Source organism: Panthera uncia, chromosome D2 (assembly GCF_023721935.1).
Source record: "Panthera uncia isolate 11264 chromosome D2, Puncia_PCG_1.0, whole genome shotgun sequence".
Lineage (NCBI taxonomy): Eukaryota > Metazoa > Chordata > Mammalia > Carnivora > Felidae > Panthera > Panthera uncia.
The window spans coordinates 46,698,531-46,726,182 of record NC_064818.1 but is presented as its reverse complement, the minus strand read 5'-3'; the positions used below and the strand labels follow the sequence as shown (position 1 = coordinate 46,726,182).

At 45.5% G+C, this 27,652-nt stretch overlaps 1 long non-coding RNA gene across 2 annotated transcripts; it reads right to left on the bottom strand.

The window, feature by feature from the left end:
* Positions 1-9,187: 9,187 nt before the first annotated feature.
* LOC125933373 (uncharacterized) lies at positions 9,188-15,081 on the bottom strand. 2 transcript variants are annotated; one of them, XR_007460935.1, is made up of 5 exons: positions 13,928-15,081; positions 11,121-13,832; positions 10,992-11,040; positions 10,294-10,366; positions 9,188-9,550 (listed from the first exon to the last, which is right to left on the bottom strand). It is a non-coding gene; the product is annotated as an uncharacterized LOC125933373 (long non-coding RNA). The 2 variants fall into 2 exon arrangements; XR_007460934.1 differs by having other exon boundaries at positions 11,121-11,795; positions 13,928-15,064.
* Positions 15,082-27,652: the final 12,571 nt, after the last annotated feature.

Below are 27,652 nucleotides of genomic sequence, written 5' to 3'. Positions count from 1 at the left end.
TGGAATATATGTGAAATTAGTTAATAATGCCCATTAAATTGGCTTTTCCTACCTTTCAATACATGTAGAAAAGAGATGCAAATTTCTTAGCTAAGTTCAACAGACTGTTAGTCAAAAACCATTATTATTCAGCATCACTTACATAAATGAATAAAGGCATTTAAATGAAAAGAAATACAGCCCATTAGACTGGATAAAAGGAGTCAGTGCAAAAGCAGCAAGGTATACCAAAGTTTGTCTCTGTAACTTTAGAATGAATATTTCTTTCTTTTGAACCTGTATTAACTTACTAAGTTGTTCAGTATAAACTCAATATAGTAATTTTCTGAAAAACTGAATTGCTTTATAGTCCACTTCCTCCTGGAGTCTTTAATGTTTCCATTATTGTATTTTTTTAATTTTTTTTTTTAGCGTTTATTTATTTTTGAGACAGAGAGAGACAAAGCATGAACGGGGGAGGGTCAGAGAGAGGGAGACACAGAATCTGAAACAGGCTCCAGGCTCTGAGCTGTCAGCACAGAGCCTGACGCTGGGCTCCAACTCACGGACCGCGAGATCATGACCTGGGCCGAAGTCGGCCGCTTAACCGACTGAGCCACCCAGGCGCCCCTCCATTATTGTATTTTTAAACCAAGACTCAGGCTTTGCTTTGTCCAAGGAGGGACCCCACCCCCCCCCCAAGAGTCTGAACACATGCCTGGGTGTCATTTCTCCTCACAAAGAGGAATTTATGCAACCTCTTTGGTAGCCTGGAGTGGTCAGAAATGGTGCTGGATGCAGAATTCTGCTGTGCTGAGCCTCTCATTTATTTCTGGATGTGTATTTCTTACCTCCCACAAGCTAAGCCGTATCTACACCTAGTCAAGATAAAATAAAAAATCTCATGTGGAGTCTGTCAGGAAGGACAATGATAATTTATGTGAAAGTTTCTAGCAGGTAACAGAACTTTTGAGAACAAGTAAACCTAATTAGAGCAGTAGAACACAGAGAAGAGAATGCAATGTGGCAAGAATAGGATCCAGAGAAACCATTTTGAGAAACCAAAGGGAGGCGGTTCCATTCAGCTCCCTGCCGGTGATGCCATTTGCACAGGAAGACAGGGGAAGTCACATTTCCCCTCGCTGGCCCTGAACCTGTGTCTAGACCCAGTTGCCCAGCAGAAACAGGTCTCTGTGAATCATCCAGGATGGCTGACATTTGTGGGGAGGGCACCATCCACCCGGGAAGTGTCACGTCTCTTGTGGTTTTTCTCTGTCCTCGGTTTTTACCTCGAATACAAATTTGAGCTGTTTGCATTGCTGTGGGACACAGAATTTCTCTTTTAATTTTTTTTTAGTGTTTATATATTTTTGAGAGAGAGACAGAGTGTGAGCAGGAAAGGGACAGAGAGAGAGGGAGACACAGAATCCGAAGCAGGCCCCGGGCCCCGAGCTGTCAGCACAGAGCCCGACGTGGGGCTCGAACTCATGAACAGTGAGATCATGACCGAAGCCGAAATCGGCCACTTAACCGACTGAGCCACTCAGGCACCCCCAGAATCTCTCTTTTAAACTTCATGTAACTGATCCTAGGTACAACCACAATCCACACTCTGCCTCCTTCTGGAGAAGGATGCTACTCCCCACTGCGGGCAGCAGGATGCTATCTCAAACTTGGAAAGCGCGCCGTGCTTTTTAACGCTGCATCAAAGGTGACCAGGGAGGAGGCAAAGAGGTAGGCTGATGCCACAAGATACTTTCAGTCTGAGGGGCGCCTGGGTGGCGCAGTCGGTTAAGCGTCCGACTTCAGCCAGGTCACGATCTCACGGTCCGTGAGTTCAAGCCCCGCGTCAGGCTCTGGGCTGATGGCTCGGAGCCTGGAGCCTGTTTCCGATTCTGTGTCTCCCTCTCTCTCTGCCCCTCCCCCGTTCATGCTCTGTCTCTCTCTGTCCCAAAAATAAATTAAAAAACGTTGAAAAAAAAAAAAAAAGATACTTTCAGTCTGAGGTCGTTGGGAAGTAAATGGTTTCTTAGAGTAACAGCTGCTTGGAGAGGTGGAGATCTCTTCCAAATAGAAAAAGTGATTCTCATGGAGGAAATAAAGGCTCTGAAGGCAACATTTGTCACCATTTCCAAGAAGGGATAATAGAAATAAAGGGCTTCAGGGCACCTGGGTGGCTTAGTCAGTTAAGCTGCTGACTTTGGCTCAGGTCATGATCTTGCACCCCGTGAGTTCGAGCCCCACGTCGGGCTCTGTGCTGACAGCTCAGAGCCTGGAGCCTGCTTCAGATTCTGCGTCTCCTTCTCTCTCTGCCCCTCTGCCTCTCATGCTCTCTCTCTGTCTCTCTCAAAAATAAAGAAACATTAAAAAAATTATAAAAATAAAAAAAATAAAGGGCTTGATTTTCTTCCTGTATACCTTTCTTTAGAATAACCCACTTGAGCAAGCAATGCCTCTGGTTTCTCTGCCCAGAGTTTCGGAGGAGGGGAGCCAGGCTCCGCAGGGAAAACGAAGGGTGGTTTCTGCATGAGGAGAAACAGGCCCTCCTATGAGGCTTAGAGAAAGTCTCAGCGTTCTTCCTCACACTGCTGTAGCTCTGTGATCCACATCCTTTCCCTAATTCCTTGGAAAAATGCAGGAAAAGCCTTACTTCCCTCAGCTCCTGGAAAACCATTGGAAATCTGGCTTCTGCAGCCAGGTCCTTTCCCTGGAAGAACCCGATGAAGAGTGTGACTAGGGATATGTGACGTTTATTCTCAGGGATGACACAAGAGATAAAGGAAACGTAGGGATAATGGGAGCCTTAAAATCAAGCCAAACATCGTGGGTCCCACTCGTGCCTGCATCAGGGAGAGGAGGAGAGAAAAGGCTGTTTCCACCTTTGCCTCTGCTCTGCTCTGCTCCAGCTCTGAAATCACACAATCACCCAACCTGCATGATTCCTCAGGTTTCCTGGGACCCTGGGGAGGGTATGGGGACCCAGGTAGCATATCTGTCACTCATCCCTCTTGGAATCAGTACCCTATAATCACGGGCCTCCTTGGCACCTGCTTTCTATCCATTCTGTCATTAGAAGCCGTCCTTTTGTTCATCTCGATACACAGTTTACAAAGTCTCTTCACAATGTTTACCCAAATCAATTTACTGAGAGACAACATGAGACTCTGCAGACCTAACGAACAGGGCTGGCTCCTGTCTGTCCTCAGGGAACTTGCAGCCTCGTAGGGGCCATGGGCATGGAAAAATGCTCATAGGTCAACGACAGTGACGTAACCGTACGTTGTAAAATATGTTGTGAAGAAAACAGGACCTAAGACACAAAGTATATTAATGAGTATATTAAATGCAAATGGACACAATTCCCATATCAGGAGGCAGGAGGGGAAATGGGTGTGACCGCATGAAGCCCTGAATACCGGGTCTTCTCTGGAGGTGTTGACAACGTGCATGGGAGAGCTTCACCGCAGGTTGGTGGGATGGCCCATCAACAACGACATTAGCGACCTTCACATGTCAGGATGTGTAGGTCTTTCTCCCTGAGTCATTCTGTTGTTCCAGGGAAAGACCCTACGGCCTCCCACCACCGCAGTGGGAGTCTGGGGATATGTCTAAATCACTTGTGAGCAACTCACTTTATTCCCCTCTTGTCACCCAATTTTCTTATGTGTCCGATGTCTCCATAGATGCAGCCTCCTTGTCCCAGTTTCCTTAGCAAAAGAAATCTCCAGTCTCCTGTGTGGGTGACAAGGGTGGCTCCAAGTGCAAAATGGAAACGTGAGTGTCCTTGTTCAAAAAGCTGGGAACAATGCCGTTGCTGCTGGAAGTTCTAACGTAACAAACTTTTCTTTTCTTCCATGATATGAATTATTCTGAGATGATTTAGGGATAATGGATCTGAGTTTTTATTATCGTTCACCATTTCAAAAAGCAAGATTAATTTAATTTTAATAAATGTTAATATTAATACTCCTGTATTTCTTTGGCTAAGTGCTACTCCACATATTCCAAGTCTTCCTCGATTTAATCATCAATCATTTTATTTATTTTGCTGGAATAGATTTTCCAGAAATTTGATAGAGTTTTTGATTGGTAAACTTTCTGAGTCCTCAAAGAGCTTTAGCAAAAGCTATTTTCACCTTTGTATTTATTTATTTTTTTCTTGGAAGAGAGTCGTAATTCAAAATCACATATCAACGACTTTGAAAAGATTGGCTCATGGCTTTCAGAAATCCTCTCCTGCTTCTGAGAAATTGGATTCCAACCTGATGTTCATTTCTTTCTAGAGAAACTATCTTCTCTTTCACTCAGCTTTGTTGGCCTGTAAGACACAGTTTTCATCGTTAGTTTTCTGAAATGTCACCACGACAGTGCATGCATGTGTCATACCTGTTACATTTGTCCTACTTAACTCTCAGTGGGCTATTTCAATTTAAGGACTCATGTTTTCCTTTCTGAAAAACCGTCTTATTTATTTCTTCCCTTCAAGCCTCTGTTTTGTGTTTCTTTCCTTTTGCAAGTTCATTTAGACAGGATTTGAAACTCTTTGATAAACCTACTGTGTCTTAATGCTTCATTAATATGTTGTGGTTCTTTGTCTTTTGGGGCTACATTTTGGAAGAATTCTTTGTTGCCGCCCTCCAGCTTACAAATTCAAATTGCAGCTATATCAGTTCTGCTCTTTAACACGCTTTTTTATGTCGTTGTTCTTGCTTTGTTCTCCAGATCTCTAAGATTTCTGTTTTAATTTATATATAAATTAAATCTCTTCAACATTATTTCATACGTCAACATTAATTATACTGAATTCTAAAAAATTTCCTGATGCTCTAAACTTTGCTTCCTAAGGCAACATCTCCTTCATATAATTATAATTTCAATGTAATTCTGATGTAATTTCACGGTCCTCCGGTGATGCTGATTTTCCCCCAGTGTTTGGGGATCTTTGGTTGTGTGGCCATCTTGATGTTCATTTCCTTGTCTGTGGGGTAAATGGACATATATTTCTGCTGAGTACGATTTGCTGTGTATGTGTGTGTGCTGTTAGGCATTTACCTACATGTATTGAATGAATGGCATCAGTCTTCTCAGGTAGGCAGTGTAAGTATTTAGGTCTTTTTAGTGGTTGGACTAAGCAGGAATGCCAATACTAACTCTGACTTTGAGTAAATTATTTGGCTTGTCCAAGCTTCAACTTTTTTTTTTTTTTTGAGGTGAAGGGGCAGAGGAAGATGTTGAGAAAGAATCCTAAGCAGGCTCCGTGCCCAGCACGGGGTCTGACATGAGGCTCCATTCCGTGACCACGAGGTCATGACCAGAGTTGAAATCAAGAGTCAGACACTTAACCAACTGAGCCACCCAGGCACGCCGCAAGCTTCAACTTTCTAATCAAGAAAATGAGTATAGCGCAATAAGGCAAGGAGTAAGCATGACCTTGCAAATTTATAATACAGTGCCTGGCATATAGAAAATAATAATACAGATATTAACTGCTGTTTCGTTGGTTCAAATCAGAACCCAGAGGTGGAGAAATTGATACCCGAAGAAATGAGTCAGCTGTGGTAAAATTGGTAATGTGATGGGTTTCGATCCAGGAAATTTCGTAGTGCCTTTGCTCACTGTCTCCTCACAGAAATCTTCCACTCGACCCATGCCCTCTATCCTGAAAGTTCAGATGGGAGGAACACCACACATCCCCGCAGTATGGAGTTGAGCACACGAGGCCAGGCCTGGGCAGGAGGAGAACCCTGTAACCGTTGAGTATTTGCAGCTTTCTACTGAGGATGGGAACCCACAGTGCCCTTTGGGGTTTCCATCCTCTAGGCCCATCTGTTCTGGGTTTTTTATTTTGATTTCCACTGATAGCTCTTGAGGACAGCTGAACATCTTCTTTCCGCCCAAGAACTGAGGAAAGCAAACTGTAGCCAAAACCAGCAGCTGTTGGTTTGTTTAATAGGGAAAATATCTCCCAGAGCTGCCAAGGATACATGATAGAAAGGGATCGAAGAAGCTTGAGGTTCTTTTCCCAAGACAAAAAGCAGATTTTAGCACACGCACAAAAATATTCACATTGCTCACTTCCACCCCCAGATTCTGCATAGGAGACCCCGACTCATTTTTTTAAGGATGCTGCCCAGACATTTGTTGTGGACTGTTAGTCCATAAATACATTTCACGTTGTGGCTGCTTGTCTGTGCTCTCTCCGCATGGTCCAAAAGCTCCTTGGAGCGGAGGTCCCAGGGTATCTGATAGCTGGAGAAGTCCTGCATCCAACCAGGAGTATCTATCTCCCTTGCCAGGCTAGCCAACATTCCTGCCTCTTAGGTCTGCAATCAGGCTGTGAGCACAGACTGGGTGCCAATCTGTGGGCAGTGAGTTTATCCAAGCATGGAGAGGGGACGCAGTGACCTTGAATGTCAATTAATGCTACCTGATAGCATTCAGCTACAGTCCTGGCAGATGAGAAACTGGGGCAGGCCAAGTCGTTCCCCGCCCCCCACTCTTCACATTCCAGTCCTGCTTTTTCCCCTGTTCTTAGTGCCCCCCATAAGGTTTAGTTAAGCCAAATTGCACCCCCACACACCCCCTGCCTAGATTTCCCCCTCCAGCTGAGCCACCGAGAGGCAGGCTGACTGCTGGGGGGAGCACACTTCCCTCTCTCCCAGTGCTGGAAGGAGAGGAAGAGTCCAGCTGAGATTTCTTCTTCTTAAGTGCTTCCAGCCTAGCCTGTCGGGATGGCGCAAGTCTGCAAACCGGGGTGAATATGGGTCAAAAGGGAAAAGACCGCTTCCATAAGCATCAACAAAACTCCTGGAGTTGGTGCCTTGCTGCTTCTAGATCAGCTCTTACTCAAGATTAGCCTTGCAGTGGGTCAAGAACAGATCCTGAATCAAGGATGAGGAGGGAGCATCGGGACTGGGTCTCACACCAGACCCGGCCAGCCTGACTTGTGACTTTTTTGGCTGGGTTCTGCATGCCAGAGGCCAGCTTGTTCCCCATGCAATGCTGTGTGACCGTCCTTCCTGCTGTGCCCTCAACTCTATTCCCTGGAATTAGGTCTTGTCCAACTCTTTTCCCTCTTCAGGAGGGATATTCCTGATGATGGCCAAGGCTTTGCATTGTGCCAGTGACTACTTTAGGGTGGCAACAATAAACTTTCTCTTCGCTCCTTCTGTTCAGGCATCCCCCACCTGCCCACACCTAGACAGTTTTGACATTGCTTAAACTGGACCAAGAGTTTCCACTTCATATCAGTGGCATAGAGCAGAGGAAAGAGCTATAGGGTCAGGGTTTTGTCAAAGTTGTGGTTCTACACTTACTATGTGACCCTGAGCAGGTCATTAACCTCACGGAACCCTACCTTCCTCATCAGCAAATGGCAGAACGGAAACTATTGTGGGGGCTTCCATGTACAAAGAGCTCTATGTTGACTAGTTCCCTTGCCCCTCCTGGCCCTTGTCTGACAGGTTGGAGGAAAGGATGTCCCTCCTCCTCTTCCTGGCATTTTCCTAAGTCCTAATATCCCAGCCAATTGCCTGTTCTGGCCTGGATCTTTGCTCCTCTACTCTCAGCAAACCGCTCTGTGGTATTGGGATGGCTCCCGTTATCTATGGTGCTCTCCTAACCCCATCTCGACAGGATCGAACCCAGTCTCTCCTGCTCTCCCAGCTGAATAAGATCACAACAGAAATCACTGCCCAGGTTTGGGCCCCACCTTACTGCAGTGTCTGCCCAATACTGGGGCAGCCGTGGCTGTGGGCTCTCCAGTGATGGGGACCAGGGCATATGAAGTCTGCTTCTCAAGAGCGCCTGTATGTGTATTTCACAATTTCACACCCAGTGGCTTGCTGGATTAACAAGAGTTAGGAGGCATGCAATAAAGCCAACAGCCTTGGACTGGGACTTCACACAGGTTACCCAAGCACTTCAGTGTGAGAGTCACCCTCGAAACCATTCCTTCCATTGTGTCTTCTACTTTCGAGAAGGTACAAGGCACCAATTTCCACTCATTGCCAAAGCCAGAGCCTGGGCTTCACCTTTGATCACTGCCTCTCCCTCACCCTGTCCACACAGCCAAATCTCTACATCCAACCAATCTCTACATCTCCATCCAACCAACGTCTACATCCTATCAATCCTGCTTCCTCCAAATCTTGGGGTTTTTTATGTGTCTCTACATCCACTGCTTCATCTTGATTCAGGCCAACATCATCTCTTGTAGTCTTTCCAAACACAAACATGGTCACCATCCTCCTGTACAAAACATTATTCAATGTCTGGCCATTGCTCGGTGGTCAAAAATAAGCCCTTCATACAACTTCCAAGCCTTTGCACATTCGACCATTCCCTGCCTCTCCATCCCCATGCACACCTCTCCCCACATCATGTCTCGTGTCCAGATGCCAGAAAGCATTTCAGCTCAGTGTTCAGAGCAGATTGTCTTATGCTATTGGAATTTCACCAATGCCATTGCCACTGCCTGTAAGATCTCACACCACAATGACCTTCTTCCAGCCTGAGTAACTCCTACTCATCCCATGGGCCTCAACTCCAGTATCATCTTTTCCAGAAATCTCTTCTCACATCTTCCCAATTGGGTTAGGTGTCTCCCCTCCCAACCAGTATGTTCCCTTCATTCCCTTTAATGGTAATTGGTATTCTGCATGGAAACTGCTGGTTTTATTGTCTGTGTTCAACATGAGACTAAGAACCTTCAGATAGCAGGGATGGTGTCTCTCCTTTTCCATGTGGTATCACCTCATCCCGAGCAGGGCACAGCCCAGGCCAAGCAGACACTCGGTAATTCTCTAATGGTTACATTCTCCTTCTCTAGAATTAAATTTGCCGAAGGCGTAGATAAGACTGTTCCATGTGAATAGTCAGATGGTTCAGAATACATCTGAATCCAACATATGAGGCTGATTTGGGACCTGGACCAGAAAAGGGACATTTGTGGGAAAACTGGTAAAATCCACATAAGGCTTATAGATTAGACTAGCATCACATCGAGTTAATCTCCTGACTTTGGTCATTGGTCTCATGTTACGTGAGACTCTAACATCTGAGAAATTTGGGCAAAAGGTACACAGAAAGGCTTTGCACTCTTTTTGCGCCATTCTTTGTACGTAAAAATTATATCAAGATAGAAGTTTTAAAATGTAAGCAAAATAAAAGCGTAGATTAGCGGGAAGAATGAGGACCAACTTCAGGATTCCACTGGAACTTGCTTTTCTTAGTAAATTCAACACCAGTGTTCCTTTCCTTCTGCTTTTCTCTTTCCTGTAGAATCTGCCGGGTAAGGCACGGGGAAGGAGTCTTATTCCTGCGTATCTGCATGAAAAGGCTGTGGGTCCTGAAGATGCTGTGGTGTGAACGTCAGCCTCCAAAGCCCTGCTCGGTGCCATCAGTCTAGTCTGCCAGTTTACTGCCAAGCTTCCCATCCGCAGAGTGGAAAAGTGTCGACTCAAGCTCACTGCACGGAGGCAGGGCAAATGACTCCACCAGACTTGGCTAAACACTGGAGCTGCTTCCTACAGAGCCGGCTTAGCTTTTAACATTCCGAGAAGGGCAGCGCCTGAAACGTTCATGGGAATGGATTTCACAAACAGGGAAGAACACCCGGAAAGAGAGAGCCCCGCGCAGCATGTCTACAGCCCAGCCCCAACCCAGAGCTCCAGCCCCTGCCTTTCATCCTCAGGCCAACATGGGTCACCCTCCGCCTTGTCTTCAGGGCGCAGATGGGGCTGTCTGAGCCCGGGTTGCAGGCTTTCTTTCAGATGTTAGGAGTGGGGAGGGGTGGCAGGTGAAACTCCAGGCCCGGTTCATCAGCTCGAGACTTAAAGCTGAGAAAACATCCCCTGCAGGCCTCAGTCAGGCCCGGCGCCCTCCACGAGCACAGCGAGGTCCCGCTGCTCTCCCCCATGAGAGGAGCCACAGAAGAGACGCGATCGCCTTTGCTCCAATAACCATAAAGCCACTTGTGCTCAGAGGCAAGAGACCCAGAGCTTACCCACCCAGGTCCCGGAGAAGGGGAGCCAGCCCTGGCTTGGGCATCCGGGTCACATGGTGACCGCTTGCCCCTATGGCTGCCCCGAGGCTGTTAAAATAGAATCAGATGAAATCTGTCCCCTCCAACTTCCACCTAAAGATCAAAGTTCTACCCTATGGTGATTACACAGAACTGGTTTGTTTTCTCTACTATGTTGTACTTCTTTACACATCTGGAGACAGCAATCTTTTTCCACCCAAGTCTTCTTTTTCTTCCCCCCCCCCCCCCAGATAAGCAGCCTGTTTGCATTAGACAGTTTTTCCACTCACCTCCGTACAGCATGGTTTCTAGATTCCTCAAAATGTTCATCACTGTCTCTTGGATTCATTTTCAAGGTTCTTTCTATAATGCAATGGACAGGTGAATTATGAGGTTCCGGACCAAGAAGCCAGCACAGAGGACAGCAGAGTTAGCTCCTCTGATCCACACTCCATCTCTCCATTCATGTAGGCCAAGATGGACTTTGTAGCAATGTATGGGGACGCTGGCTCTCACTGAAGTTACCAGGCACCCGAACTCCAAAACATTCACTGATATTTACACAATTAACTTCCGAATGAAGACGATTACACCTTCATCACTGTTAATTTCATTGCTGAAGTTAACACCGATGTAACTCTTGCTGCCAGGCCTCCCAAAGACATTGGAGAGTGCCATGGTGAGCCCAGGCATTTTGCCTGAGATGGGAGAACACACAAGAAGGCAGTACATCAGCATGGCCCGGCTCACCAGATGAGGCCTCACTCATTCCTAGTGAAGTGGAACAGAGAAGACCCCCAAGCATTGGAACGTGGAGATAAGGCAAGAGGAAGCCAGTCTGTTCCAGAAAGGATGTGAGGGCATGGGAGGGATTCTGGAGGGGAGTGAAGGGCAGCTCTGGATACTTGGGCACTTGTAAGCCAAATGGAAGCCAGCAGGCCTGTGGGTCTGGAGGAGGGGACTTGGTGACTCGGGCATCCTTCCCCACCTTCATTCCAAGGAGCGAAGACAGAAGCATCACTCTGGCTTGGCCACTCCTCAAAGAAAGAAAGAGAAAGAGATTGAGTGCACAACTCACAAAGGATCTGATTTACTGCTTCTGGAAGAAACACTGAACCTTTTTCATCTTGACAGCATCCAGACTCCCGGAGGGGCATCAATTCACTTCCATGGAGAACAACATCTTCTCTGCTCTGGAACTGCAAGCCACAGTCTGCGAGAAGAAACTCCACTTAGGAAAGCGGCACCAAGAAACCACTTGGTGCAAAGACAAAGAAATGCACTAAATTGATCCCTTACAGACACATCTCAACCAGGGAGAGTTCTGCTGCAGTGAAGTGTCAAAAAGAAAGTCAACGTGCCAGATTTTCTTTCATCCCAAAAGGGAAGTCAGTGAAATGGAGCCCTAGGATTTCACTAGCAGATGCATCAGCAGCAAATGAACACGAGGTAACCTTGACCTCTCACAGGAGTCTGCAGATTTCAAAGTGTCTGTGCAGATGAGTCAGGTCAGCGATGGCCAGGTGGTTCCATAGTTAAACCATCCACGGATTAGACCGTGGCTGGTCTAAGGTGCCCTGAAGGCAACTTCTGGGTGGTAACAACAATTGGGAGGTCTCGTGTGTGGCCTGTGGTCCCAGGAGGTGTGCGTAGCTTCTTGGCCTGCACGGTCTCATCTCACGTTGGCCCAAAGGCAGGGTGTTTGGCAGATGATCCCCGTCGCTTCTGGTTGAAGTTGTGGCAATTCGTTGTTTTGTCGTTTCACTTAAGTCGCTCATCTTCTCTCCTTTCCCTGTTAGGTTTTGTTTTCAGTAGTATTCGAAGCATCTCGAAATATAAATCTCAAAGAATTGAGATGAATTATTCTTTGTTTAATGTTTATTGAATTTTGAGAAAGAGAGATAGAGAGAGCACACGCAAGCAGGGGAGGGACAGAGAGAGAGGTGGGGGACAGAAGATCCGAAGCAGGCTCTGGGCTGGTAGCAGACAGCCCGATGCGGGGCTCAGATTCAGGAACCGTGAGATCATGACCCGAGCCAAGGCTGGATGCTCAACCGACTGAGCCACCCAGATGCCCCTAATTATTTTTTAATCAACAGGAAAATTCACAGTATACTTAATATAAAACAGATGTATATTAATTGAAAACAGGGAGCCTTAAAAAAAAGGTAGAACTTTCAAACCAAACCATTCTGAGATGGAAAAAAAAAAAAACAGCTAAAGTTTAAGAAATGTTACAAAATTTGAGCAGAGAGTAAAACAACCCTAATAGCTCATGGAGGATTTACGCTGTGCCAGTGACTCCTCTAAACGCTTCATCATATGAAATCATTTCACCTGTTTACATTTCTGTGAGTTATGAATTTTTAAAAAGAAAAACTTTAGATCCCAGAAGAGTTGTTTTCTCATGGTTACTTTTCCAGTAACCTTAAGAGATAGGATTTGAACCCAGAACCCGCACCCTTAACTATGATACTGCTTCTCCCCTGATATACAGGTACATCTTGGAGGTACCTCAGATTTGGTTCCAGACCGCCACAATAAAGGTGGTCAAATGAGCGTTTTAGTTGCCCAGTGCATGTAAAGGTTATGTTCATGCTATACTACGCTGTCGTCTATTAAGTATGCAGTAGCATCATGTCTAAAACACAATGTACATATCTTAATATAAAAATACTCCATTGCTGGAGCACCTGGGTGGCTCAGTCTGTTGAGTATCTGACTCTTGATTTTAGCCCAGGACATGATCTCAGGGTCGTGGGCTCAACCCCAGTGTCAGGCTCCACTAAATGCAGAGACTGCTTAAGATTCTCTCTTTCTCTCCCTCATCCACTCTCCCTTGCTCGCCTTCCCTCTTTCTCCAAAAAAGAAATAAATACTTTATTGCCAAAAAAAAAAAAATTGCTTAGCATCATCGGAGCTTTCGGGGAGTCATAATCTTTTTTGCTGGCCTGGGGCCTTGCCTTGATGTTGACAGCTGCTGACTGATCAAGGTAGTAATTGCTGAAGGTTGGGTAGCTAGAGCAATTTCTTAGAATAAGACAATGAAGGTTGCTACAGCAACTGATTCCTCCTGTCACTTGAATGCTTAGGGCCATTGTACAGTGATTCATCGGCCTAATTTCAAGATTTTTGTGTGTCAGGGAAGAGGGAGGCCTGAGGACAGAGAGAGAGAGAGATGGGAGGACAGTCAGTTGGTGGAACAGTCAGAGCACGCCCAACATTTATCGATGACGTTTGCCATCTTATGTTGATGCGGCTCATGGTTCTCCCAAACAATTACAGTGGAAACAACAGAGATCACCATATCACTGTAACAAATGTAATAACTATGAAAAAGTTTGTCATGTTGTGAGCATTACCAAGACGTGACCCAGGGACATGAAGCGAGCAGATGCTGTTGGGAAAATGGCGCCAGTAGGCTTGCTTAGCTCAAGGTTGTCACAAACCTTCAATTTGTAAACAATGAGGTATGCTTACAATCTATTGAATTTCCCTTTTGAAAGAAAAAAAAAACCTCTCAAATTATGTCAAATCAAATATATTATTTCCTGAATACAAAATCTCTCTCTCTCTCTCTCTCTCTCTCTCTCTCTCGCTCACACACACACACACACACACACACACACGATTAAAATTAAGACAGAGGAGGGGCACCTGGGTGGCTCGGTCGGTTAAGCGTCCGACTTCAGCTCAGGTCACGATCTCGCGGTCCGTGAGTTCGAGCCCCGCGTCGGGCGCTGGGCTGACGGCTCGGAGCCTGGAGCCTGCTTCCGGTTCTGTGTCTCCCTCTCTCTCTGCCCCTGCCCCGTTCATGCTCTGTCTCTCTCTGTCTCAAAAATAAATAAAACGTTAAATAAAAAATTCAAAAAAAAAAAAAAAAAAAAAAGAGGATAGACGAAGTTGTTACCAAGGCATGCTTACCTCCTTGTTTCTCGTGTTTACAGAGAAGTAAGGGAGCTGATCCCGCCCCTGGCTGGTTTCTCCTTCCCCTCCTTCATGTGCAGTTTTCTATGTGAGAGAGAATAATCTGACCAGTGGAAAGTGGAGAAAGTGACATCCGGATACCCCACCCCCATTCAAGCAGAAAGAGTGTGTTCTCATTTACTTTGCTGTTTTTAAAACATGTCCGTGCCTTATCATTGTGGGACTTGGCACATTTCTACCTCTGGCACTCTACTCTTTTGTTCCTAAGTGTCTAGCTTTCAGCTGAGTATGTAACTCGGTCATCCTAGGCTGCAGGACCAAGTTCCCTCAATTCAATGAAGAAGGAAAGGGCAATTCCGTTTGCCCTTAGGCACAAAACTAGTTCTCCCTAATAAAGCCATCCCTGCTCTTGGCACTCATCTGGCTCCGTTCTCAGTTTATTAGGAACCCAGAGAAGATATAAAAGTGCAGTATCTACCTTGGTCTAATTGTCAAAAACACGGTGGCACCTCAACAACTTGTTTTAAGAATTGAAAGAATGAAAACATAAAAAAGCAAGGATGTAAATAATAAAATTAACAATTGTGATTGTACAGCAAGAGATATAAAATATAAAGATATGAACGTACCGTTTCAATCCAAAACAATGCACATTTTCAAAAATGTGCGGAAATTTTATAAAAATCAACTGTATCCTTTTCTCCCAATAACATCTTAATTTGAAAGTGTACAAATCATAACAAGCTCATATATAGACGAAATCCAGATACAAAGAATAAAAGGGTAGCTTCTTTCCCCAAAAGTAAAGTTAACATGTTAAAATAAAAAACAGTGTCAAAAGAAATCTAAGGTAAAATTGAAAGCTATTCAAAGTGAATGTAATTGAGAACGTTTGATATTTTACATCAAAACCCGTAAAATATAGCCAAAGAAGCACTCTGAGGAAAATGTATAGCTTTAAATGCATTTCCTTTCAAAAAGATTTAAAAAGTACTGAAACGTTTAATTTCAGTAGTTCATCAAAGTAAAAAAGGAGTTCACGACAATAATACAGAAGTTAATGAAATAAGAAGAAATATAATAAGATAATTAAATAATGAGACCTCTCTGAAGCTAGTGGTCTCATCTACCTGATGCCTCAGTCAGTCTTCTCTGAGTGGAGCCCTCAGACCTACCTCTCAGGTCACAATGCCTGGGCGGGACCCCCTGACCCAGTGTCAGTGACCTCACTCCTTCAGAAGCAGCTCGCTCCCTCTGCCTAGCTCTCCTTAAAAATAGCTTTGTCTAATAAGCGAAACTCTACAGTTCTTGTGCTTAGACAAGTGAGGAGAGAAGACGTAAGTGTGGAGGCAGAAGTTAGCTCTCTCTCATATGCCATGGGGACCTCGCTCTGCACCTACTACAGGACAATTGGAGGACGGAAGGCAGGTCCTGAGACTTCCCCAGGATTCTATTCATGCCTGATCTCCTCCCCTGGCACAGATGTATGACAGCCATCCCCTAGCCAAGCTACTAATACACCACTCCCCCTGCCTGCCCCTGCTGGAGGAAAGCACCTGTGCTGAGTGTTAAGTTCCAGAACATCCAGCCCCCTCCCCTGAGAGGAGAAGAAAGGAGATGTGCAGAAATGGACAAAGACCCAACCGTGCATCTCCACGAGACCAGGTCCTCAGAAGAAAGAGGAAACCGGCCAGACTTGGATCGTTAGGGAGAATAAGCTCAGTGGATCCATACCCTTCCAAAGGCAGCAAAATCATACATATAAATGTTGACTGCTTTGTTGTAACTGTCGTGTAGCAAGTTTAAATCACAGAATTCCAGAGGCAAAAAGAATGGTTTACCATTGTATGCACCCTTTCATTGATACCTGAAGCCTGAGTGGGAGAGGAGAAGGTCAGACCCAAGGTGATGCCTCAGAGGTGAGCGGCAGGCACCAAACCTCAGCCACCTAGAGCTGCTTGTGCAAACATGGCATGCTCTCCTTTCCAGGCAGAGTCGTGTCCTTCCAGGCAGAGTCACGTCCTCCCATGCCTGTCCCGGGGCAGAGCCCACTGAGTCTGGGTGGAAGTCCTCTCCAGAGGCTGTGCTTTGTGAGAGCGATGGCATCTCCCTCATTCTCCCTAAGGTCCACAAGCCCGACAGGGCACGGCTCTCTGGCCAATGGCTACGAGGGCCAGGGAAGGCTGCCTAAGAAATGCCCCATCAGCACAACGAGGAAGCAGTCCATTAGCAGAAGAACAAGATAAGGCAAGTGGAAAACCAGAGGGAGTCCCCATCTTGTTCAGACAGCATCAGCTCAGACTTGGGGGATCCTCCAGGCACGAGGAACAGAGGAACATGATGCCATCTCCCGCCAGCGCTCAGGCTCTCTCTCTGCTGCCTGCCCAAGTGCCAGCCTCTTTGGTGCCGGTCAAATGATTCTTTTACAACGCAAGTAGAACCTTCTAGGTACGGTCAAATGAGTTTTCAATTCCATCCCTTACCAGCCTGGGCAAGTCACGTCATCTGTTGAACTTCTGTTTCTCATCCCATTTAGCAAACGACACTATTACTAAATGAGCAACTATTTAATGGCAGGTGTTGCCGAACACACTGATGATAAAACATGAAACAGTGCTCCTCTGCAACTGTACTACATCTTACATGTATGTACATGTAAAAAATATCTCAGCTAGCAGGTGAGGGTTAATATTCAAAAGTCTGCAGATACACACACGCTAAATTGTTGACAGTGGTTCTGGGAGGAAAGTCCAATTAAGCGGATGGGTGGAAATTGGCTTTCCCCCCAGTTCCAGGGAGATGGTCCTGCAGAGTCCCCCAGCCACCGGGCTTACCATCCAGCTCTTCCAGATCCCCAGTGCACACACACTGAGTCACTGCCCCCCTTCAAGAGAAGCAAATTAAGAGAATGGCAAGAAACAGTAGAAGCACATGGGGAAAACATGTAACCTGTATGTGTCTGTGCAAGTGTGTGCACCTGTGGAGTATTCCGGGGGTAAATGGTCGCATTCGGGGACATAGACTAATTTTGTACTTTTCCCTGTAAGGTGTGAATACAGTGGTTAACACAGTTGGATACAAATTAAGATTGGATTCTGTATCAATCAGGCACTGCTCAAAAGTTTTAAAATCTCAAGTCAAAAACTCTCAAAGACTCTCCAACTCTAAAAGATTCTAAAACTCTAAAAAAACTCTCCACCCACTTTTATATTTTTAATGACATTCTTAACCTCTGTTTCAGGGACTGCTGTTATTTATGATTTTGGGTAGCTTTGTAAATTGATTCCAATTTGTCTTTATCTCAGTGACTTTTTAGAAGGGAGATCACAGCATTTTTTTTAAATTGGGACAAGATACTTCCTAAAGCATATGAAAAAAATATTGTTCGCCTTGGCTTCGTTGACCCAGGAGCTCTGAGTGCCAAAGATATATGGATTCAGATATGCCTGCATAGATGTAAATTTTAGTTTTCTGTGCCTATGTATCTATACAAGTTTACTGTGGTTTACAATACTGTTTCTTTTCTTTGGTTTTCAACTGGCTCACACTTCCTTATAGTGTTTTCTAGCACATAACCTATTTGTACATCATTAAAATAGGGTAGTAGCTGCGACCATAGTGTTCATTGTCTTCTGCACAGTGATTCAATGAGCCACATTCAAAACCAGCATTTCACAACTTTCTTCATTAGAAGCAGTGGAATTCTAGTTGACATGATTTGAGAGTTTCCGGAGAAAGGTTTACGTGTTCTGAAAGTGTATTGGTTGTAACTCTATGTGGCATTTCAGCCTCATTAATCACATGATGAAAGTTTGCAAGCCTTTATTGCCAAGTGAATTTTGACCAGAGTGTACTGAGAAGAGCTAATATAAAGGGGACGCTCTCAAAGTATCTTGGTTGTTCATTTTACTTAGAGTATATTGTTCAATTCATTTTAAACCTGTGTAAAAGTTGGTGAGGCTTCAAAAAATCCCCAAGAAAACATGGAAAAATAGAGATTCGCCAATAAAAATGCCTTCATGCAAAATTAATAGAGAATCAAACGTTTTCTATAACTCTTTAAAAGTTTTTGCTATAAATATAAGAGTTCAGAAAACAGTTCAGAAGATGAGTACATCTTCAGTTAAGGTCTAAATTCTCAAAGCTACATGTTGATGCTTCTAATCATTTCCATCACTGTTTTTCTTTTGAAATGCAAACTAGCGCTTTTTAACAAAAGAAAAAAGGAAGAAAAAGAATCAATTCTTGGAATAAGAGACTGTGCCTCTGTGTAAAGTGATTGGGATTTTATTATAACCATGTTTCCACTCCTGAACCCTGCAAGGATCCCCCCTCACCCCCCCCCACAACACACCTGGATAAAAAGAATGAAAGGAACCTACCATCTAATGCAGATGCAGTTCTGAACCAACTAATTTTCGTCCTCATAATTTAGAACTTTGAGTAAAAAATACATTTAATACCACTGATTGATTACTCAGGGCTTTGACCACACTTTTAAGTAGAATCCAAAGTAATCAAAGTAGAGTAAGCAAATGTATCCAAAGTAAACTTTGTTTCAGGAATGTTACCACCCCAAATAGATTTTAGGGCAGAAATGGGAAACACTTTTGAGTGATTTCATCCAGAATTATTTTTGGAAAAGCTGGACTGGAGTAGATGAATTCTTGTTCGGCACGCACTTTAAAGGGGAGAGAGAAGATTTGATTTCAGTTTTAAATATTTTGGGGGGAGGGGGAGGGGGTTGATAGTTCTACAACTTTTGGTATAGAAGTTGCCTTGGGAATTGTTTTCATTATCAAGTGTAAAGATTCATTTCAGAATGGCCAGCTTCCCGTGGGTTTCTCTATTCCCTGGAGTTTCTCCTAACCTGATCTCATAATCAGTTGCCATACTGAGGCGAGAGCACTCAGGGTGAAGGTAGTCCCTTTAAATGTAGCTACTTCAAAAGTGATCAGAGGCTGGGGCACCTGGGTGGCTCAGTCAGTTAGTTGAGCATCCAACTTCAGCTCAGGGCTCAGGTCATGATCTCCCGGTTCATGAGTTCGAGCCCCACATCAGCCTCGCTGCTGTCAGCACAGAGCCCACTTTGGATCCTCTGTCCCCCTCTCTCTCTGCTCCGCTCACACTCTCTCTCAAAAGTAAAAATTAAAAGTGATAATAATAAACATAAAAGTGATCAGGGCTCCTGGGTGGCTCAGTTGGTTGAGCATCAGACTCTTGATTTTGGCTCAGGTCATGATCTTACATTCGTGAGATTGGGCCCTGAGTCAGGCTCCGCGCTCAGCGTGGATTCTCTCTCTCTCTCTCCCTTTGCCCCTTTCCCCTGCTCGAACTCTCTATCTCGGTAAAATAATAATAGTAGTAGGAAGAAGAGGAAGAAGAAGAAGAAGAAGAAGAAGAAGAAGAAGAAGGAGGAGAAAATTAAAAAAAAATAAAAGTGATCAGAGCGTTTTCCGTGGCGAGACCATCAGTATTTGAATGCAAAGTGCGCTGAAGAGTTACGTTGGTGGTTGTTTCTCATCACTAACCTTGCTTGCATTTTCGTACACCACTGCTTACGCTAGTATCTTAGTGTGAATTTTAACAATGCTTTCACAGTGTATACAGAGTGTTAAGCCTAATTTATGTAAAAATGTTTCTGTATACCTTCATGTATCTTGCCAAGAACAGCTACGACAAATGGTTAAATGTTCTTGAGTAGTGTTTGTGTTTACTTTGACTATGTTCTATTATCATTCGCCACCCATGAATTCGAGTGTCAGGAATAGAAAAATAAAATGCTAACATGGTCTCTGAAAAACATTAAAAGGTGGATGGAAATCAGAGCTCAGTTTCCATCAGCAGAGTAACAAAGGCCATGGTCCCTCTGGAAGAAGAGGGAGCGGACTGCCATGACCTTGAGGCCCCCCGACCTATGATTCTGTGGTTCCTGACTCTGACCCTGTAGCCCCACCTGCTCCACAGCCTTGCAGACAACACCCAGAGGAGTTCGAGCCTCAGTGAATATCCGTTCTTTCTCTGCTCACTGTCTCCACAGGGGGGACAGACTAACTTTAGCTGCAAAATCTTCTTCCTCCCTGAGTTGAATACTGAGAGATGGAGTCCAGCTAGATAAATAAAGCAAGTCCCTGCGGCAGAGACCCTTGCCACCTTCCGGAGCCAAGAGAAACTTCCCACCAATGGACAGCCGGACTGAGCAGCTGAGGGGCCACCTCACATTTCAGGGTTTGGGGGAGGAGGGCCAAGGGGGACAAAGGAGGCTCAGCCCTGTAACATATCCCAAATCACCATTCCTCACTGTGCTAAAACCGCGGGAGGCCTGGGGATTCTCTGACGCGGAGGAGAAGAAGCTTTGTTCACGGATGCTGGCCGGATCCTGGAGAACAGCGGAGTGGGAGGCACAGGACCCGTGTGGAGACCCGAAGCGGCTCTCAGGAGGGGCCGCGGGGAGGCCAGCGCCTGGCTCTGTTATTAATGTGCACACAGAGCTGTGGGGGCCAGACAGGCCCGTCTCAGAGGAGAGCGATGGCTCAGCAGAGGAGGCAGCACACGTTTCTCTCGGCTCCTGGCTGTCTGCTGAGGCAGAGGAACTGTGAAGGGAAGGTCAGGGTGCTGTTTTGAAATAGAGAGATGGCCAAGCAGCTTTGCCAAGGTGCTACGTCATTGTCTCCTAAGACATCTGTCCTATGGGGACAGGTGGTAAGACAGTCTTGCTGTGGTCTGCAAAGGAAACGTGCCCTCGGTCCAGGGGCCAAACAGGATGGTGGTAATCTCCAGGCTTTGCGAGGAGCAAGAGGAACCGAAAACATCAGTCCCTCCCACTGTCCCCAGAACCCCGAGTGGTACTACTCATCTGAAAATATTATTAAGAAGAGGAGTGCAAGGGTGAACCTGGGTGGCTCAGGCAGTTAAGCGTCCGACTTCAGCTCAGGTCATGATCTCACAGTTCGTGGGTTCAAGCCCCGCGTCAGGCTCTGTGCTGACAGCTCGGAGCCTGGAGCCTGCTTCAGATTCTGTGTCTCCCTCGCTCTCTGCCCCTCCCCCGCTCATGCTCTGTCTCTGTTTCTCAAAAATAAATCAACATGAAATCAAAATTAAAAAAAAAAAAAAAGAAGAGGGGGCTCAAGAAAAAAGGGAGTCTTAGGGGCAGCAAGACAGTAAGGATGTGACCAGAGCAAGGAGAGCAGCTTAGAAACGTCTCTGGTGTCACCGCGGTGACACTCCTGCTCCCAGCCACCAGCCACCGTGCCTGGTCCCCATGGAGACTTCCAGGTTTTCTCCTGAGCCGCGATCCCTCCCCCCGCTGGGTGTTCATCCCCCCCCAGGTCCTTGTTCATGTGCCACACTACAGTGGGAGTTCCCCAAGTGGCTGCCCGTTCACAGATGCCCATGTGAGGACAGAGGGCCACAGCTGCCCATGTGAGGACAGAGATTCCAGGCACCTTCACTAGCACAACGCCTGGAACACCGGAAGCCCCCAGGGAACAGGTTGAGGGGATTCATCCAAATAAGCATCCTACAGGACAAAATAACGTTCCCATTTCTGGAAAAATAAACTGAGGCTGCAGGTTTGTTTGTTTGTTTGTTTGTCCCCCTCCCCCAACCCCAGTCTTACGTGTCAGCTTCTGCTTCCAAGTCCGCCTCACATGCTACCTGCACAAAGTTAGGACACGTCCTAAGTTGACAAGAGCTGGCGTGGCCCACAGTGAGAGTTCCCAGGAAGGGGTCTTCTGGTGCTGCAAGGGAAGGAAGAGAGCAAAAGGCATCGATGCCAGGCTGTGAGCCCTTCAGAGGGGGTGTCTGAGGCTACCTTATAAAAGGTATTGCAGCTTCCTCCTTTCTTTCAGGTTTCCGCCCTGGGGGAGCATCTGCGATTCTGGACCCTCAGGCAGCCCACAGAGAGAACCCTAAACAACTTGCCAGCCGTGTGCAGGAGCCACCGTGGAAGAAGACCCCTCAGTCATGCCTTCGGATGATTGCGGGCTGCGTGAGACATACGGAGAAGAACCACACGCCCAAGTCTTGCTCAAACTTCTGACCAACAGAAACCAAAAGGATCATGAATTATTCTTGATCTTTTTAAACCTTAAATTTGGGGTGATTCGTTATACAGCAATAAATAAGTAACACACATTAATAACTGATTTAGTCACTGCAAAAAAAATAAATAAGGGGTAAGTATACTATTATCTTTATTTAATAAATGTGGAAATAGGGGCAGGCAGCCAGTGTACATTTGCCAGAGCCATATGGTTTTGAGTCCATACAGTTTGTGTCTCACTGCACTATCCAACACAGTAGCCAAATTGAATTTAGAAATTTTTTAAAGAAAAGTTTTGTTCCTCAGTCGCATTAGTCATATTTCAAGTGGTCCGGGTGGCGAATGGCTACCATATTGGAAAGAACGGGTAAAGAACAGTGATGTCCTTGCAGAAAGTTTGATTGGGCAGCACCAGCATAGAGCATGTGCTACTAATCACTAAATATCTGCCAGCTACAAATAAATTGGGAGATCCCTGTTTGAATTCACTGAGGGATTTATCACCTCATTAGCAGGTCCCAGAGTATAAGTGATTGAATGGTACAGACTGAGGGCTCTGGGCTTTAAGGATTCATTCCCTAGTCTGGATACACCAGGTTCGAAGAGATACACGTCTCTTAGAGCACCCCCACCTCCTTCCCATCTTCCTCGGGTTTCCCTGGCATTCTCCTTGTCACTTGGTATACCCACATTCGGTATGCCAAGGCATATGGCCCTGGGATCCTCTGCTCTCCAGCCCATCACTGCTTGGTTTTTTGTCCATTGACCACTAATCCACTACATGGACCACTCACCCTGCACCCCATGCTGGGTCACAGACACACCAAGGAAAATAAGATTCAGCCTCTTTCTTCATGGATCTCACAGTCCATGGTTCCCTGCAAGGTGGTGCTGGGACCTATAATAGAAGAACCTCTGGGGAGCTATGGAAAGACAGAGAATGGAACAGGAAACATGTTTCTGCCTGGAGGGGTTTGGGAAGGACACACAAAAAGACAGCATTTAAACTGGTCTAGGCAGGCAAAGAGACCCTGGGAAACAGTGAAGAAAGGCAGAAGCATGCCAGACACAGGCAGTGACTTCAAGGAGCACAGTTTACTCCAGGAACAGTGAAGCCTGAAGAAGCCAAATAATATGGTAAAAAAGGAGACTCATGCCAGGCTATATGGGGCCTCCAATGCACGCTAAGAAATGTGGTCTTTGTATAGGAAATGGAGAAATTGCCTTAGCATCAGCACTTAGTTTGGGGGCTGCATTCCAGATGTAAAGTCACCCGGTAATGGATGTACATTGGAGGGTGATTGGGGTGGCTGCCGCCATTTTGGATGTGGTTCCTCCAACTCCCCACTGACTCTCTGGGCTCAGGTGAATGGTGAATAGTATGTAGGAATATAGCAAGAGACTGACAGCCCAGGTGTAGAGAGATTCTAGCCTATAGAAGGGCTATAGGTCAATCCACTGAAAATGAACTTGCCGACAGCCAATTCACAATGCACATCAGAGGAACACCGAACACATGGCGAGGCAGGTTATTGCAGCTGCTTTGCCAACAGAAGCAGAAACAGGACTAACCAGAAGCCTAGGCCAAAGCAGTGCCAAAGATGGGGTCAGGACACAGAGCAACAAAGGGGGCATGGCAGTAAACTGTATTTAAAGGAAAGCCCACCCATTCACACATGCCAATGGAAGAAGGAACTAAACCCGGGAGCCAAATCCTCACTACCTCGCAGAGCAAGTCACTCTGTGATTTGGAATTTGGTCACTTGATTGTCAATGAACCAGCCTCTGGCCAATTGCTTCCCAGTGAAGTACTCTGCCTCCCAGGAAAAGGCCCCAAGCAGTCTACACGTCTGGCTTTCAGGCCATTCACTCTGGTCACCCACCCAGGCATAAGTAAAAAGTTTAAAGAACAATGAGTTTCCTCAACTCTCCGCAATCCGTCTTTCCTCACCTCGGAGCTCAAATCCTCAGAACAGAAGGCTGACGTCATTTTCCACGGGTTGTTTCGGTCCTTTCCCTGGTCCTTTTCCATCTTCACTAAAATGTCCTTTCTCTCGGTCTCTTTCTCTCTCGTTCTCTGGCTCTTGCCCTCACTCTCCTGCTTGCTCTTGCTCTTTCTTCCTATAAACAATAATATAAATTACCACTTAGCTTGAGCTGTTCAGTGTATTCTTGGTCTTTATGGAGACAGCGTGCTCCATAATGGATCACCTTTGTGGAAAAGCACAGTCCCTGTAATTAGGGGCACTTTGATGGAGAGCCCAAGCTCCATAACTCAGGAGATCATAAGCATTTCTACTCTGGTGAAGTCCAGTTTAATGCAAAAGAAACATGTGTTTCCTGTCCCTTATTCTAAATCGATTGGGCTATTTGTCTAATTTAAACACTCTATAAATTACATATATCCTCCAAAGATAGGGACGAGGTCGAGATACTTGATATATGCTTTTTCCTATGGCTTGAATCCATCACTGTCTTCCACAAGGCCCCTTCGCTTTTTCCTGAGTGGATGGAGGCCCCACAACTCTCTGATCTACTTCATTTTCTCTGACACCCTTTAGGATCCCTGTTCAGATAGTTTGGCCAAAGAAGTATGGCTGACTTTCAGAAGGCATAGAATAAGGGTTAAACTAGCGTTGCATCTCTGACCATCGTATGTTCAGTTAGCACAACCATCAAATTCTCTCCAGTTTCTCTTCCCACTTTGTCCGTTAAAATAATATGAGACTTGAACAAGGGGAAAATTCAAGGAAGGTAGACTGGGTCTGGATACTTGTGGCGTGAGATTACGCACGACACTTGGCTGAGTTAGCACAGCTGAATTTTAGGAAAAGAATTGTTCCAATCATTCAGTTTCTCTGATATGTGAGCCTTCAAGACGAGTGAAGATCTCTCTTTGGGATTTAGCATCTCCGACTTCAGGTACCCTTGACTTTTCAAATCTTGTTAAGAAAATGGTAGTCTAGCTATCAATTAAAATCATTATAAATCAATAAGATATCATTTTGTTTTCAAAAGCTGCCCTTTGTTCTCATGCCCATCCATTAAATCACATATTAAGAGAATATATAACTGGAAGGGAAATAAAAGCTCAGTGAATTCAAGCCTGTCACTCTATAAATAGGCTGAAATCAAGCAAGGGATAACAACCGGACATGAGACTCATAGAAAAAGATACTCATGGCTAATAAACATATGAAAGATGTATCACTTGAGTAAACTTTTTTTTAATTTTTAAATTTATTTTTGAGAGAGAGAGAGAGAGAGAGAGAGCATGCACACAAGTGGGGGAGGAGCAGAGAGAGAGATACAGGATCGAAAGTAGGCTCCAGGCTCTTAGCTGTCAGCACAGAGCCCAATGCGGGGCTCGAACTCACTACAGTGAGATCGTGACCTGAGCCGAAGTCAGACCGTTAACCGACTGAGCCACCCAGGCCCCCCTACATGAGTAAATTTTAATACAAATTATGATGTGGAGGAAGAAACCAAAAGAAGAACTGATTACCATTGAGACAAAGAAGCACGCACTGATTTGAGGAAAAATGGTGTCTTCTGTATTAAGTCTTCCCACTTAGAGACGTGATTGACTTCTCCATTTATTTGGGTCGTGTTATATCCTTCAGTGCATGTAATTGCTTCATTTATGTCGATGTATATTTTTTGTTAAATTTGGTTTTTTTACTTCCCTTTCAGAGTTTTCTCATTTCCAGGTCATGCCCCTGTTCCTTAGTCTTTTATAACACATTCTGTTATTGTGTCACATTAAATAAGAAATAAACAAGAAGTTTAGCAAAGGTTCAAGCCACATTCTCTGAGGAAAGTGGGGGAATGTGAAAACCTCATCGAAGGGAGGGTTGAAATCGGTCTTTAAAGAGTGGGACAGTTTTTGACACGTGCTATATAAAAAAGTGCAGATGGGAAAGGAGATGATGGTGATTAATGAAATGGATGAAGGGATTTGATGGGTCCTGGTGCAAAAGTCACTGGGATATGGACAGCAGAGCACAGAGGTGTCCTCACCCCAGTGACGGAACATTCCAGAATGGTTCAGAGCTCTGAGTACTTTCAGGACACACTGCCTCTCTCTTTCTTTTCAGTCTCCTGCACCCTAAGCCCAGAGCCCTTGGGTTTCTCCCTTTTTCACACACTCCTCCTTCCCCCAGGTTGACACCGGAGATCTCTGGGCCTCCTAACTGGAATAAAAGCCTTGAACAAAACAGTCCTATGCAGAAAGACCCACTGTTGCCTCATTTCTGTCTTTGGGCCCCACTGGCTTTACCCAGGCGGGTGTGGGCTCTACCTTTAACCTTTGGTCTCCTTAACTTGGACATCTCTTGTCACTGCACTTGGGTAACTAAATTTTACCTCTGTTTCTTCCAGTTCACTCTAACCACTGGATATGGCTTTGGACTCCACCACCTAACTCTCCAGCCTGTCCATGGTTCTCCTGGCTGTCCCATCTAATGCTGATTGAGAGGCCTTGCCCAGGTCTTCCTACCTGTGAAGACAGACGATGCTTCTACAGATGTATATTAACACTCCTGTCCTCCAGAAACAGATCGGACATTCACATCCACGTGCAACAATTCCATTTAAACCTGTAATGAGCACCATGATGTGGCACCTGGGTGGCTCAGTCGGTAAAGCACCTGACTTCAGCTCAGGTCATGATCTCACAGCTTGTGAGTTCGAGCCCCGCGTCGGGCTCTGTGCTGACAGCTCAGAGCCTGGAGCCTGCTTCAGATTCAGTGTCTCCCTCTCTCTCTGCCTCTCCCCTGCTCACACTCTCCTCTCTCTCTCTCCTAAGGAAAACAAAAACAAAAACAAAAAAACCTGTCATTTGCACCATGAGGCCAAACTTTCTCAGAACTTTGTAGCATTCATTGTGACCTGATGGGTACTTCCTGTTTCTTTTCCTTTACCTCGGGGAGAAGTGTCCTTAACCAATTGGGAACTTTAAGAAGGCCCACCAATCTATACCTATGGACCCTCTGGACAGAATAACTCTAATGGCTCAACCAGAAGCGAAGTTCAGTAAAAGACACCAATAAGGAAAGCCACCGAAAAATAAGGAGGCTCATCTTGAATTCACCACACCCTGCTGATTCTCAAGAGGTGGGTTGTGACTAGCAAATGAGAATGAGAACAACAGTTCCAGGAATTGGTCCAATCCAGGGGTCCCTCAGCAGACGGTGGGCCATCTCTGAGAAATCAGAAGACACCTCACCCAGCTTCTTTTTAAAAAAAATTTTTTAACATTTATTTATTATTAAGAAACAGAGAGAGACAGAGCATGAGCATGCAAGGGGCAGAAAGAGGGGGAGACACAGAATCAGAAGCAGGGTCCAGGCTTCAAGCTGTCAGCACAGAGCCCGACGCTGGGCTCAAACCCACAAACTGCGAGATCATGACCTGAGCCAAAGTTGGACGCCCAACCAGCTGAGCCACCCAGGCACTCCCACCTCACCCAGCTTCTATTTTGATTTCTCGTGTGTCTATCTGGAAAGTTAAAGGCAACTTTCCTAACCTCCCTAGTAGCTAAGATTCTGGGCGATTTAGTTTCTGCCAATTGGATGAGCTTCTCAACTTTAATTCAGGATAGAATTAACTAAATTTTGTAAATGGAACAGATACACCAATTGAAAGACAGAGATTGTCAGAGTACATTTAAAAACATG